The following is a 15,622-nucleotide window of genomic DNA, read 5'->3' on the forward strand; positions in this document are numbered from 1 at the left end:
TCGCGTTTCGCGAATTATTTGAGATCAGGACTTCGGAGTGAGTTTGCAAAACATTTAATAGATCGGGACTCCGAAGCGCCTTTCACGAATCATTTGAGATCACTTCGGAGTGAGTTTGCAAAAGATTTGATTCAGATCGGGACTCCGAAGCGCGTTTCCCGAATCACTCCCACCCAGCAATGCCTTGTTGAAAAGACATCAAAAAGATGTCATTGGCAGACATCGTTATAATGTCCATCTTAATTCTAAAGCCTTACATTTAATTTCAAGAATAAATTAATTATTAGGCTATTTAAAAATGTAATTATAGGCCTATTATTAGCCTATTAATAATTACTCTCAAAATAGGACAACTGACAAAAAAGTAACAACAAAACACATTTAATAATACGTCAGATATAGGCCATAACAACAACAATGAAAAAAAAATCTATTTAATATATATCTATTTATTTTTATCACCTTTGTCTGTTCATTATCATAATAAAAAACAGTAACTTTAAACACAAACACACACTGCTCAGTTTTTATGTAGTAAAATCTGTACCGTTAAGCGTTATCACCTTACTGGCCTGATGTAAAACATTTTCTTTTATGTGGATATTGGAAGCGAGTGAAGTATGTAAATAATATTTACAGAAAACTTTGATTTTGTGTCGAATGAGAGACCCAACTTTAGTTTCAGTTTCTTCTAGCCTAAAATGATAATTCGTTTTGGCTTGTGAATTTATATCTTTTAATTATATTTTCTAAATACTGTTAAATTTAAAGGATTTGTTGTGGAGGGAGGGGAACTTAAATAGCCTGACTATGTTTACATTGTTTATTATTATTATTATTATTTATCATATATTTATTTGACCCTCTAACCTTAGCATTCACTATTCTAAATCTACTCTTAAAAAAAATAAAAATACTACATCGGGACTCCGAAGGGCGTTTCGCAAATCATTTGAGATCAGGACTTCGGAGTGAGTTTGCAAAACATTTAATAGATCGGGACTCCGAAGCGCCTTTCACGAATCATTTGAGATCACTTCGGAGTGAGTTTGCAAAAGATTTGATTCAGATCGGGACTCCGAAGCGCGTTTCCCGAATCACTCCCACCCAGCAATGCCTTGTTGAAAAGACATCAAAAAGATGTCATTGGCAGACATCGTTATAATGTCCATCTTAATTCTAAAGCCTTACATTTAATTTCAAGAATAAATTAATTATTAGGCTATTTAAAAATGTAATTATAGGCCTATTATTAGCCTATTAATAATTACTCTCAAAATAGGACAACTGACAAAAAAGTAACAACAAAACACATTTAATAATACGTCAGATATAGGCCATAACAACAACAACGAAAAAAAAATATTTAAGATATATATTTATTTTTATCACCTTTGTCTGTACTTTATTATAATAAAAAACAATAATTTTAAACACAAACACACACTGCTCAGTTTTTATGTAGTAAAATCTGTACCATTAAGCGTTATCACCTTACCGCCCTAATGTAAGTAATTATTATTATTATTATGTAAAACATTTTCTTTTATGTGGATACTGGAAGCGAGTGAAGTAGGTAAATAATATTAACAGAAAAAATTGATTTTGTGTGGAATGAGAGACCCAACTTTAGTTTCAGTTTCATTCTAGCCTAAAATGATCATTCGTTTTGGCTTGTGAATTTATATATTTTAATTATATTTTCTAAATACTGTTAAATTTAAAGGATTTGTTGTGGAGGTAGGGGAACTTAAATAGCCTAACTATGTTTACATTGTTTATTATTATTATTATTTTTATTTATCATATATTTATTTGACCCTCTAACCTTAGCATTCACTATTCTAAATCTACTCTTTAAAAAAAAAAAAAAAAAAAAAACTAGATCGGGACTCCGAAGGGCGTTTCGCAAATCATTTGACATCAGGACTTCTGAGTGAGTTTGCAAAATATTTGATTCAGATCGGGACTCCGAATCGCCTTTCGCCAATTATTTGAGATCAATATTTCAGAGTGAGTTTGCAAAACATTTGATAGATCGGGACTCCGAAGCGCATTTCGCGAATAATTTGAGAGCACTTCGGAGTGAGTTTGCAAAAGATTTGATTCAGATCGGGACTCCGAAGCGACTTTCGCGAATTATTTGGGATCAGGAATTTGGAGTGAGTTTGCAAAACATTTGATTCAGATCGGGACTCTGAAGCACGTTTGGCGAATCACTCCCACCCAGCAATACCTTGTTGAAAAGACATCAAAATGACGTCATTGTCAGACGTAGTTAAAATGACCATCTTAATTCTAAAGCCTTACATTTAATTTCAAGAATAAATTAATTATTAGTCTAAGTAAAATTTTAATTAAAGGCCTTTAATTAGCCTATTAATAATTAATCTCAAAATAAGACAACTGACAAAAAAAGTAACAACAAAACACATTTAATAATACATCAGATATAGGCCATAACAACAACAATGAAAAAAAAATCTATTTAATATATATCTATTTATTTTTATCACCTTTGTCTGTTCATTATCATAATAAAAAACAGTAACTTTAAACACAAACACACACTGCTCAGTTTTTATGTAGTAAAATCTGTACCGTTAAGCGTTATCACCTTACTGCCCTGATGTAAAACATTTTCTTTTATGTGGATATTGGAAGCGAGTGAAGTATGTAAATAATATTTACAGAAAACTTTGATTTTGTGTCGAATGAGAGACCCAACTTTAGTTTCAGTTTCTTCTAGCCTAAAATGATCATTCGTTTTGGCTTGTGAATTTATATCTTTTAATTATATTTTCTAAATACTGTTAAATTTAAAGGATTTGTTGTGGAGGGAGGGGAACTTAAATAGCCTGACTATGTTTACATTGTTTATTATTATTATTATTATTTATCATATATTTATTTGACCCTCTAACCTTAGCATTCACTATTCTAAATCTACTCTTAAAAAAAATAAAAATACTACATCGGGACTCCGAAGGGCGTTTCGCAAATCATTTGAGATCAGGACTTCTGAGTGAGTTTGCAAAATATTTGATTCAGATCGGGACTCCGAATCGCGTTTCGCGAATTATTTGAGATCAGGACTTCGGAGTGAGTTTGCAAAACATTTAATAGATCGGGACTCCGAAGCGCCTTTCACGAATCATTTGAGATCACTTCGGAGTGAGTTTGCAAAATATTTGATTCAGATCGGGACTCCGAATCGCGTTTCTCGAATTATTTGAGATCAGGACTTCGGAGTGAGTTTGCAAAACATTTAATAGATCGGGACTCCGAAGCGCCTTTCACGAATCATTTGAGATCACTTCGGAGTGAGTTTGCAAACGATTTGATTCAGATCGGGACTCCAAAGCGTGTTTCCCGAATCACTCCCACCCAGCAATGCCTTGTTGAAAAGACATCAAAAAGATGTCATTGGCAGACATCGTTAAAATGTCCATCTTAATTCTAAAGCCTTACATTTAATTTCAAGAATAAATTAATTATTAGGCTATTTAAAAATGTAATTATAGGCCTATTATTAGCCTATTAATAATTACTCTCAAAATAGGACAACTGACAAAAAAGTAACAACAAAACACATTTAATAATACGTCAGATATAGGCCATAACAACAACAACGAAAAAAAAATATTTAAGATATATATTTATTTTTATCACCTTTGTCTGTACTTTATTATAATAAAAAACAGTAATTTTAAACACAAACACACACTGCTCAGTTTTTATGTAGTAAAATCTGTACCATTAAGCGTTATCACCTTACCGCCCTAATGTAAGGAATTATTATTATTATTATGTAAAACATTTTCTTTTATGTGGATACTGGAAGCGAGTGAAGTAGGTAAATAATATTAACAGAAAAAATTGATTTTGTGTCGAATGAGAGACCCAACTTTAGTTTCAGTTTCATTCTAGCCTAAAATGATAATTCGTTTTGGCTTGTGAATTTATATATTTTAATTATATTTTCTAAATACTGTTAAATTTAAAGGATTTGTTGTGGAGGTAGGGGAACTTAAATAGTCTAACTATGTTTACATTGTTTATTATTATTATTATTTTTATTTATCATATATTTATTTGACCCTCTAACCTTAGCATTCACTATTCTAAATCTACTCTTTAAAAAAAAAAAAAAAAAAACTAGATCGGGACTCCGAAGGGCGTTTCGCAAATCATTTGACATCAGGACTTCTGAGTGAGTTTGCAAAATATTTGATTCAGATCGGGACTCCGAATCGCGTTTCGCCAATTATTTGAGATCAAGACTTCAGAGTGAGTTTGCAAAACATTTGATAGATCGGGACTCCAAAGCGCATTTCGCGAATAATTTGAGAGCACTTCGGAGTGAGTTTGCAAAAGATTTGATTCAGATCGGGACTCCGAAGCGACTTTCGCGAATTATTTGGGATCAGGAATTTGGAGTGAGTTTGCAAAACATTTGATTCAGATCGGGACTCCGAAGCAAGTTTGGCGAATCACTCCCACCCAGCAATACCTTGTTGAAAAGACATCAAAATGACGTCATTGTCAGACGTAGTTAAAATGACCATCTTAATTCTAAAGCCTTACATTTAATTTCAAGAATAAATTAATTATTAGGCTAAGTAAAATTTTAATTAAAGGCCTTTAATTAGCCTATTAATAATTAATCTCAAAATAAGACAACTGACAAAAAAAGTAACAACAAAACACATTTAATAATACATCAGATATAGGCCATAACAACAACAATGAAAAAAAAATATATTTAATATATATCTATTTATTTTTATCACCTTTGTCTGTTCATTATCATAATAAAAAACAGTAACTTTAAACACAAACACACACTGCTCAGTTTTTATGTAGTAAAATCTGTACCGTTAAGCGTTATCACCTTACTGCCCTGATGTAAAACATTTTCTTTTATGTGGATATTGGAAGCGATTGAAGTATGTAAATAATATTTACAGAAAACTTTGATTTTGTGTCGAATGAGAGACCCAACTTTAGTTTCAGTTTCTTCTAGCCTAAAATGATAATTCGTTTTGGCTTGTGAATTTATATCTTTTAATTATATTTTCTAAATACTGTTAAATTTAAAGGATTTGTTGTGGAGGGAGGGGAACTTAAATAGCCTGACTATGTTTACATTGTTTATTATTATTATTATTATTTATCATATATTTATTTGACCCTCTAACCTTAGCATTCACTATTCTAAATCTACTCTTAAAAAAAATAAAAATACTACATCGGGACTCCGAAGGGCGTTTCGCAAATCATTTGAGATCAGGACTTCTGAGTGAGTTTGCAAAACATTTAATAGATCGGGACTCCGAAGCGCCTTTCACGAATCATTTGAGATCACTTCGGAGTGAGTTTGCAAAATAATTGATTCAGATCGGGACTCCGAATCGCGTTTCGCGAATTATTTGAGATCAGGACTTCGGAGTGAGTTTGCAAAACATTTAATAGATCGGGACTCCGAAGCGCCTTTCACGAATCATTTGAGATCACTTCGGAGTGAGTTTGCAAAATATTTGATTCAGATCGGGACTCCGAATCGCGTTTCGCGAATTATTTGAGATCAGGACTTCGGAGTGAGTTTGCAAAACATTTAATAGATCGGGACTCCGAAGCGCCTTTCACGAATCATTTGAGATCACTTCGGAGTGAGTTTGCAAACGATTTGATTCAGATCGGGACTCCGAAGCGCGTTTCCCGAATCACTCCCACCCAGCAATGCTTTGTTGAAAAGACATCAAAAAGATGTCATTGGCAGACATCGTTAAAATGTCCATCTTAATTCTAAAGCCTTACATTTAATTTCAAGAATAAATTAATTATTAGGCTATTTAAAAATGTAATTATAGGCCTATTATTAGCCTATTAATAATTACTCTCAAAATAGGACAACTGACAAAAAAGTAACAACAAAACACATTTAATAATACGTCAGATATAGGCCATAACAACAACAACGAAAAAAAAATATTTAAGATATATATTTATTTTTATCACCTTTGTCTGTACTTTATTATAATAAAAAAACAGTAATTTTAAACACAAACACACACTGCTCAGTTTTTATGTAGTAAAATCTGTACCATTAAGCGTTATCACCTTACCGCCCTAATGTAAGGAATTATTATTATTATTATGTAAAACATTTTCTTTTATGTGGATACTGGAAGCGAGTGAAGTAGGTAAATAATATTAACAGAAAAAATTGATTTTGTGTCGAATGAGAGACCCAACTTTAGTTTCAGTTTCATTCTAGCCTAAAATGATCATTCGTTTTGGCTTGTGAATTTATATATTTTAATTATATTTTCTAAATACTGTTAAATTTAAAGGATTTGTTGTGGAGGTAGGGGAACTTAAATAGCCTAACTATGTTTACATTGTTTATTATTATTATTATTTTTATTTATCATATATTTATTTGACCCTCTAACCTTAGCATTCACTATTCTAAATCTACTCTTTAAAAAAAAAAAAAAAAAAACTAGATCGGGACTCCGAAGGGCGTTTCGCAAATCATTTGACATCAGGACTTCTGAGTGAGTTTGCAAAATATTTGATTCAGATCGGGACTCCGAATCGCGTTTCGCCAATTATTTGAGATCAAGACTTCAGAGTGAGTTTGCAAAACATTTGATAGATCGGGACTCCGAAGCGCATTTCGCGAATAATTTGAGAGCACTTCGGAGTGAGTTTGCAAAACATTTGATTCAGATCGGGACTCCGAAGCACGTTTGGCGAATCACTCCCACCCAGCAATACCTTGTTGAAAAGACATCAAAATGACGTCATTGTCAGACGTAGTTAAAATGACCATCTTAATTCTAAAGCCTTACATTTAATTTCAAGAATAAATTAATTATTAGTCTAAGTAAAATTTTAATTAAAGGCCTTTAATTAGCCTATTAATAATTAATCTCAAAATAAGACAACTGACAAAAAAAGTAACAACAAAACACATTTAATAATACATCAGATATAGGCCATAACAACAACAATGAAAAAAAAATCTATTTAATATATATCTATTTATTTTTATCACCTTTGTCTGTTCATTATCATAATAAAAAACAGTAACTTTAAACACAAACACACACTGCTCAGTTTTTATGTAGTAAAATCTGTACCATTAAGCGTTATCACCTTACTGCCCTGATGTAAAACATTTTCTTTTATGTGGATATTGGAAGCGAGTGAAGTATGTAAATAATATTTACAGAAAACTTTGATTTTGTGTCGAATGAGAGACCCAACTTTAGTTTCAGTTTCTTCTATCCTAAAATGAAAATTCGTTTTGGCTTGTGAATTTATATCTTTTAATTATATTTTCTAAATACTGTTAAATTTAAAGGATTTGTTGTGGAGGGAGGGGAACTTAAATAGCCTGACTATGTTTACATTGTTTATTATTATTATTATTATTTATCATATATTTATTTGACCCTCTAACCTTAGCATTCACTATTCTAAATCTACTCTTAAAAAAAATAAAAATACTACATCGGGACTCCGAAGGGCGTTTCGCAAATCATTTGAGATCAGGACTTCTGAGTGAGTTTGCAAAATATTTGATTCAGATCGGGACTCCGAATCGCGTTTCGCGAATTATTTGAGATCAGGACTTCGGAGTGAGTTTGCAAAACATTTAATAGATCGGGACTCCGAAGCGCCTTTCACGAATCATTTGAGATCACTTCGGAGTGAGTTTGCAAAATATTTGATTCAGATCGGGACTCCGAATCGCGTTTCGCGAATTATTTGAGATCAGGACTTCGGAGTGAGTTTGCAAAACATTTAATAGATCGGGACTCCGAAGCGCCTTTCACGAATCATTTGAGATCACTTCGGAGTGAGTTTGCAAACGATTTGATTCAGATCGGGACTCCAAAGCGCGTTTCCCGAATCACTCCCACCCAGCAATGCCTTGTTGAAAAGACATCAAAAAGATGTCATTGGCAGACATCGTTAAAATGTCCATCTTAATTCTAAAGCCTTACATTTAATTTCAAGAATAAATTAATTATTAGGCTATTTAAAAATGTAATTATAGGCCTATTATTAGCCTATTAATAATTACTCTCAAAATAGGACAACTGACAAAAAAGTAACAACAAAACACATTTAATAATACATCAGATATAGGCCATAACAACAACAATGAAAAAAAAATCTATTTAATATATATCTATTTATTTTTATCACCTTTGTCTGTTCATTATCATAATAAAAAACAGTAACTTTAGACACAAACACACACTGCTCAGTTTTTATGTAGTAAAATCTGTACCGTTAAGCGTTATCACCTTACTGCCCTGATGTAAAACATTTTCTTTTATGTGGATATTGGAAGCGAGTGAAGTATGTAAATAATATTTACAGAAAACTTTGATTTTGTGTCGAATGAGAGACCCAACTTTAGTTTCAGTTTCTTCTAGCCTAAAATGATAATTCGTTTTGGCTTGTGAATTTATATCTTTTAATTATATTTTCTAAATACTGTTAAATTTAAAGGATTTGTTGTGGAGGGAGGGGAACTTAAATAGCCTGACTATGTTTACATTGTTTATTATTATTATTATTATTTATCATATATTTATTTGACCCTCTAACCTTAGCATTCACTATTCTAAATCTACTCTTAAAAAAAATAAAAATACTACATCGGGACTCCGAAGGGCGTTTCGCAAATCATTTGAGATCAGGACTTCTGAGTGAGTTTGCAAAATATTTGATTCAGATCGGGACTCCGAATCGCGTTTCGCGAATTATTTGAGATCAGGACTTCGGAGTGAGTTTGCAAAACATTTAATAGATCGGGACTCCGAAGCGCCTTTCACGAATCATTTGAGATCACTTCGGAGTGAGTTTGCAAAATATTTGATTCAGATCGGGACTCCGAATCGCGTTTCGCGAATTATTTGAGATCAGGACTTCGGAGTGAGTTTGCAAAACATTTAATAGATCGGGACTCCGAAGCGCCTTTCACGAATCATTTGAGATCACTTCGGAGTGAGTTTGCAAACGATTTGATTCAGATCGGGACTCCAAAGCGCGTTTCCCGAATCACTCCCACCCAGCAATGCCTTGTTGAAAAGACATCAAAAAGATGTCATTGGCAGACATCGTTAAAATGTCCATCTTAATTCTAAAGCCTTACATTTAATTTCAAGAATAAATTAATTATTAGGCTATTTAAAAATGTAATTATAGGCCTATTATTAGCCTATTAATAATTACTCTCAAAATAGGACAACTGACAAAAAAGTAACAACAAAACACATTTAATAATACATCAGATATAGGCCATAACAACAACAATGAAAAAAAAATCTATTTAATATATATCTATTTATTTTTATCACCTTTGTCTGTTCATTATCATAATAAAAAACAGTAACTTTAGACACAAACACACACTGCTCAGTTTTTATGTAGTAAAATCTGTACCGTTAAGCGTTATCACCTTACTGCCCTGATGTAAAACATTTTCTTTTATGTGGATATTGGAAGCGAGTGAAGTATGTAAATAATATTTACAGAAAACTTTGATTTTGTGTCGAATGAGAGACCCAACTTTAGTTTCAGTTTCTTCTAGCCTAAAATGATAATTCGTTTTGGCTTGTGAATTTATATCTTTTAATTATATTTTCTAAATACTGTTAAATTTAAAGGATTTGTTGTGGAGGGAGGGGAACTTAAATAGCCTGACTATGTTTACATTGTTTATTATTATTATTATTATTTATCATATATTTATTTGACCCTCTAACCTTAGCATTCACTATTCTAAATCTACTCTTAAAAAAAATAAAAATACTACATCGGGACTCCGAAGGGCGTTTCGCAAATCATTTGAGATCAGGACTTCTGAGTGAGTTTGCAAAATATTTGATTCAGATCGGGACTCCGAATCGCGTTTCGCGAATTATTTGAGATCAGGACTTCGGAGTGAGTTTGCAAAACATTTAATAGATCGGGACTCCGAAGCGCCTTTCACGAATCATTTGAGATCACTTCGGAGTGAGTTTGCAAAATATTTGATTCAGATCGGGACTCCGAATCGCGTTTCGCGAATTATTTGAGATCAGGACTTCGGAGTGAGTTTGCAAAACATTTAATAGATCGGGACTCCGAAGCGCCTTTCACGAATCATTTGAGATCACTTCGGAGTGAGTTTGCAAAATATTTGATTCAGATCGGGACTCCGAATCGCGTTTCGCGAATTATTTGAGATCAGGACTTCGGAGTGAGTTTGCAAAACATTTAATAGATCGGGACTCCGAAGCGCCTTTCACGAATCGTTTGAGATCACTTCGGAGTGAGTTTGCAAAATATTTGATTCAGATCGGGACTCCGAATCGCGTTTCGCGAATTATTTGAGATCAGGACTTCGGAGTGAGTTTGCAAAACATTTAATAGATCGGGACTCCGAAGCGCCTTTCACGAATCATTTGAGATCACTTCGGAGTGAGTTTGCAAAAGATTTGATTCAGATCGGGACTCCAACGCGCGTTTCCCGAATCACTCCCACCCAGCAATGCCTTGTTGAAAAGACATCAAAAAGATGTCATTGGCAGACATCGTTATAATGTCCATCTTAATTCTAAAGCCTTACATTTAATTTCAAGAATAAATTAATTATTAGGCTATTTAAAAATGTAATTATAGGCCTATTATTAGCCTATTAATAATTACTCTCAAAATAGGACAACTGACAAAAAAGTAACAACAAAACACATTTAATAATACGTCAGATATAGGCCATAACAACAACAATGAAAAAAAATCTATTTAATATATATCTATTTATTTTTATCACCTTTGTCTGTTCATTATCATAATAAAAAACAGTAACTTTAAACACAAACACACACTGCTCAGTTTTTATGTAGTAAAATCTGTACCGTTAAGCGTTATCACCTTACTGCCCTGATGTAAAACATTTTCTTTTATGTGGATATTGGAAGCGAGTGAAGTATGTAAATAATATTTACAGAAAACTTTGATTTTGTGTCGAATGAGAGACCCAACTTTAGTTTCAGTTTCTTCTAGCCTAAAATGATAATTCGTTTTGGCTTGTGAATTTATATCTTTTAATTATATTTTCTAAATACTGTTAAATTTAAAGGATTTGTTGTGGAGGGAGGGGAACTTAAATAGCCTGACTATGTTTACATTGTTTATTATTATTATTATTATTTATCATATATTTATTTGACCCTCTAACCTTAGCATTCACTATTCTAAATCTACTCTTAAAAAAAATAAAAATACTACATCGGGACTCCGAAGGGCGTTTCGCAAATCATTTGAGATCAGGACTTCTGAGTGAGTTTGCAAAATATTTGATTCAGATCGGGACTCCGAATCGCATTTCGCGAATTATTTGAGATCAGGACTTCGGAGTGAGTTTGCAAAACATTTAATAGATCGGGACTCCGAAGCGCCTTTCACGAATCGTTTGAGATCACTTCGGAGTGAGTTTGCAAAATATTTGATTCAGATCGGGACTCCGAATCGCGTTTCGCGAATTATTTGAGATCAGGACTTCGGAGTGAGTTTGCAAAACATTTAATAGATCGGAACTCCGAAGCGCCTTTCACGAATCATTTGAGATCACTTCGGAGTGAGTTTGCAAAAGATTTGATTCAGATCGGGACTCCGAAGCGCGTTTCCCGAATCACTCCCACCCAGCAATGCCTTGTTGAAAAGACATCAAAAAGATGTCATTGGCAGACATCGTTATAATGTCCATCTTAATTCTAAAGCCTTACATTTAATTTCAAGAATAAATTAATTATTAGGCTATTTAAAAATGTAATTATAGGCCTATTATTAGCCTATTAATAATTACTCTCAAAATAGGACAACTGACAAAAAAGTAACAACGAAACACATTTAATAATACGTCAGATATAGGCCATAACAACAACAACGAAAAAAATATTTAAGATATATATTTATTTTTATCACCTTTGTCTGTACTTTATTATAATAAAAAACAGTAATTTTAAACACAAACACACACTGCTCAGTTTTTATGTAGTAAAATCTGTACCATTAAGCGTTATCACCTTACTGCCCTAATGTAAGGAATTATTATTATTATTATTATGTAAAACATTTTCTTTTATGTGGATACTGGAAGCGAGTGAAGTAGGTAAATAATATTAACAGAAAAAATTGATTTTGTGTCGAATGAGAGACCCAACTTTAGTTTCAGTTTCATTCTAGCCTAAAATGATCATTCGTTTTGGCTTGTGAATTTATATATTTTAATTATATTTTCTAAATACTGTTAAATTTAAAGGATTTGTTGTGGAGGTATAGGGAACTTAAATAGCCTAACTATGTTTACATTGTTTATTATTATTATTATTTTTATTTATCATATATTTATTTGACCCTCTACCCTTAGCATTCACTATTCTAAATCTACTCTTTAAAAAAAAAAAAAACTAGATCGGGACTCCGAAGGGTGTTTCGCAGATCATTTGAGATCAGGACTTCTGAGTGAGTTTGCAAAATATTTGATTCAGATCGGGACTCCGAATCGCGTTTCGCCAATTATTTGAGATGAAGACTTCAGAGTGAGTTTGCAAAACATTTGATAGATCAGGACTCCGAAGCGCATTTCGCTAATCATTTGAGATGGCTTTGCGAATTATTTGGGATCAGGAATTTGAAGTGAGTTTGCAAAACATTTGATTCCGATCGGGACTCCGAAGCACGTTTGGCGAATCACTCACACCCAGCAATACCTTGTTGAAAAGACATCAAAATGACGTCAATGTCAGACGTAGTTAAAATTACCATCTTAATTCTAAAGCCTTAAATTTAATTTTTAATTTCAAGAATAAATTAATTATTAGGCTAAGTAAAATTCTAATTAAAGGCCTTAAATTAGCCTATTAATAATTACTCTCAAAATAGGACAACTGACAAAAAAAGTAACAACAAAACACATTTAATAATACATCAGATATAGGCCATAACAACAACAATGAAAAAAAAAAAAATCTATTTAATATATATCTATTTATTTTTATCACATTTGTCTGTTCATTATCATAATAAAAAACAGTAACTTTAAACACAAACACACACTGCTCAGTTTTTATGTAGTAAAATCTGTACCGTTAAGCGTTATCACCTTACTGCCCTGATGTAAAACATTTTCTTTTATGTGGATATTGGAAGCGAGTGAAGTATGTAAATAATATATACAGAAAAATTTGATTTTGTGTCGAATGAGAGACCCAACTTTAGTTTCAGTTTCTTCTAGCCTAAAATGATAATTCGTTTTGGCTTGTGAATTTATATCTTTTAATTATATTTTCTAAATACTGTTAAATTTAAAGGATTTGTTGTGGAGGGAGGGGAACTTACATAGCCTGACTATGTTGACATTGTTTATTATTATTATTATTTATCATATATTTATTTGACCCTCTAACCTTAGCATTCACTATTCTAAATCTACTCTTAAAAAAAATAAAAATACTACATCGGGACTCCGAAGGGCGTTTCGCAATTCATTTGAGATCAGGATTTCTGAGTGAGTTTGCAAAAGATTTGATTCAGATCGGGACTCCGAATCGCGTTTCCCGAATCACTCCCACCCAGCAATGCCTTGTTAAAAAGACATCAAAAAGACGTCATTGGCAGACATCGTTAAAATGTCCATCTTAATTCTAAAACCTTACATTTAATTTCAAGAATAAATTAATTATTAGGCTATGTAAAAATGTAATTATAGGCCTATTATTAGCCTATTAATAATTACTCTCAAAATAGGACAACTGACAAAAAAGTAACAACAAAACACATTTAATAATACGTCAGATATAGGCCATAACAACAACAACGAAAAAAAAATATTTAAGATATATATTTATTTTTATCACCTTTGTCTGTACTTTATTATAATAAAAAACATTAATTTTAAACACAAACACACACTGCTCAGTTTTTATGTAGTAAAATTTGTACCGTTAAGCGTTATCACCTTACTGCCCTAATGTAAAACATTTTATTTTATGTGGATATTGGAAGCGAGTTAAGTAGGTAAATAATATTTACAGAAAAATTTGATTTTGTATCGAATGAGAGACCCAACTTTAGTTTCAGTTTCGTTCTAGCCTAAAATGATCATTCGTTTTGGCTTGTGAATTTATATCTTTTAATTATATTTTCTAAATACTGTTCAATTTAAATGATTTGTTGTGGAGCAAGGGGAACTTAATTAGCCTAACTATATTTAAATTGTTTATAATTATTATTATTTATCATATATTTATTTGACCCGCTAACTTTAGGACTCACTATTCTAAATCTACTCTTTAAAAAACAAACAAACAAACAAAAAAAAAATAGAGCGGGACTCCGAAGCGCCTTTCGCAAATCATTTGAGATCAAGACTTCGGAGTGAGTTTGCAAAACATTTTATAGATCGGTTTGATAGTTTCTCTTTTCTTCAACTCGAATTACGCTTTTGTTACTTGGGAGTCGAGTAATAACGAATAATTCGTTTGTTCTGCAATACATTATACACATACGGAGTTAAAAATGTGCTCTTTTCTGATCCCAATGTCAATAATTTCACAATTTCAGATAAATACTATTTCTTATGTAATATTGATAGGCTACTTTCCTATTTATGTCTTCTTGCCATTCTGTCATGTTAATGAAGATGACACGAAAATCCCAATTTTCAATGCTTGAAATTTCAGTTCTTTTCGACAAGGGGGTGGAAAATAGTAAAGTCCATCTATTTTCAAAGCTGAATGTTACGTTCCCACTTTTTAACTAGTCTAGGGGAATGGAGGAATACGTAACAAAGAAAAGGAAAATCCACATGGAGCCTCTGGTCCCAGTCCCAGCTCTGAAGAACACTGCCAACCACCAAAGGATCCACTATAATTCGACTTATTATACTTCTTTAATACATGCAGGAGTAGCAAGAACAAAGAAAACAGGCTTCAGGAGGGGGCATAGCCAAAATAACAAACAAAACAGCAGCTTACTCCATTTTGAAACTAACTTACCGAGCAAAGGGAAAAATAAATAACAAAAAGACAATATACTTCCTTAACTACCTAACTGGTCCAAAAAACAGGAGAAAAGGAGTTAAAAGAAATGGGCACCCTCCTCCCTACAAGTTATAAAGTAGACAACTTAAATATTGAAGACAGGACTACAGAAGTATTAGCAATATTGAGTGGAGTTCAACAGTCTAGGTGGGAGCAGCAAGCAACAGTACACAAACTGAAACTCTAGCACAAAATTGGCATTAGGCATCAACTAACAACAGTACCAAAACCACAACACTAGTCTGGGGCTGCAGAGAGGGTCCATGCAGGGAGAGGGAGATGGCTCAATCTTTCTCCTTTCCTCTCTCTTCCAACTGTGCTTTCTCGGTGCTTTTATAGCTGGTTCCTCTCTCTGGAGGAGCCAGTGAATGAGTTGATTGGTCATCACGAGTATCAGGTGTCAGTAATCAGCTCCTATCAGCACAGCACAGGAGAGAAAAGATGCCTGAGAACAAACAAAAGCTCTTGACTGACCCCAGAACAGTACAACCTACGTCACAGGACGT

Source organism: Carassius gibelio, chromosome B8 (assembly GCF_023724105.1).
Source record: "Carassius gibelio isolate Cgi1373 ecotype wild population from Czech Republic chromosome B8, carGib1.2-hapl.c, whole genome shotgun sequence".
Classification (NCBI taxonomy): domain Eukaryota; kingdom Metazoa; phylum Chordata; class Actinopteri; order Cypriniformes; family Cyprinidae; genus Carassius; species Carassius gibelio.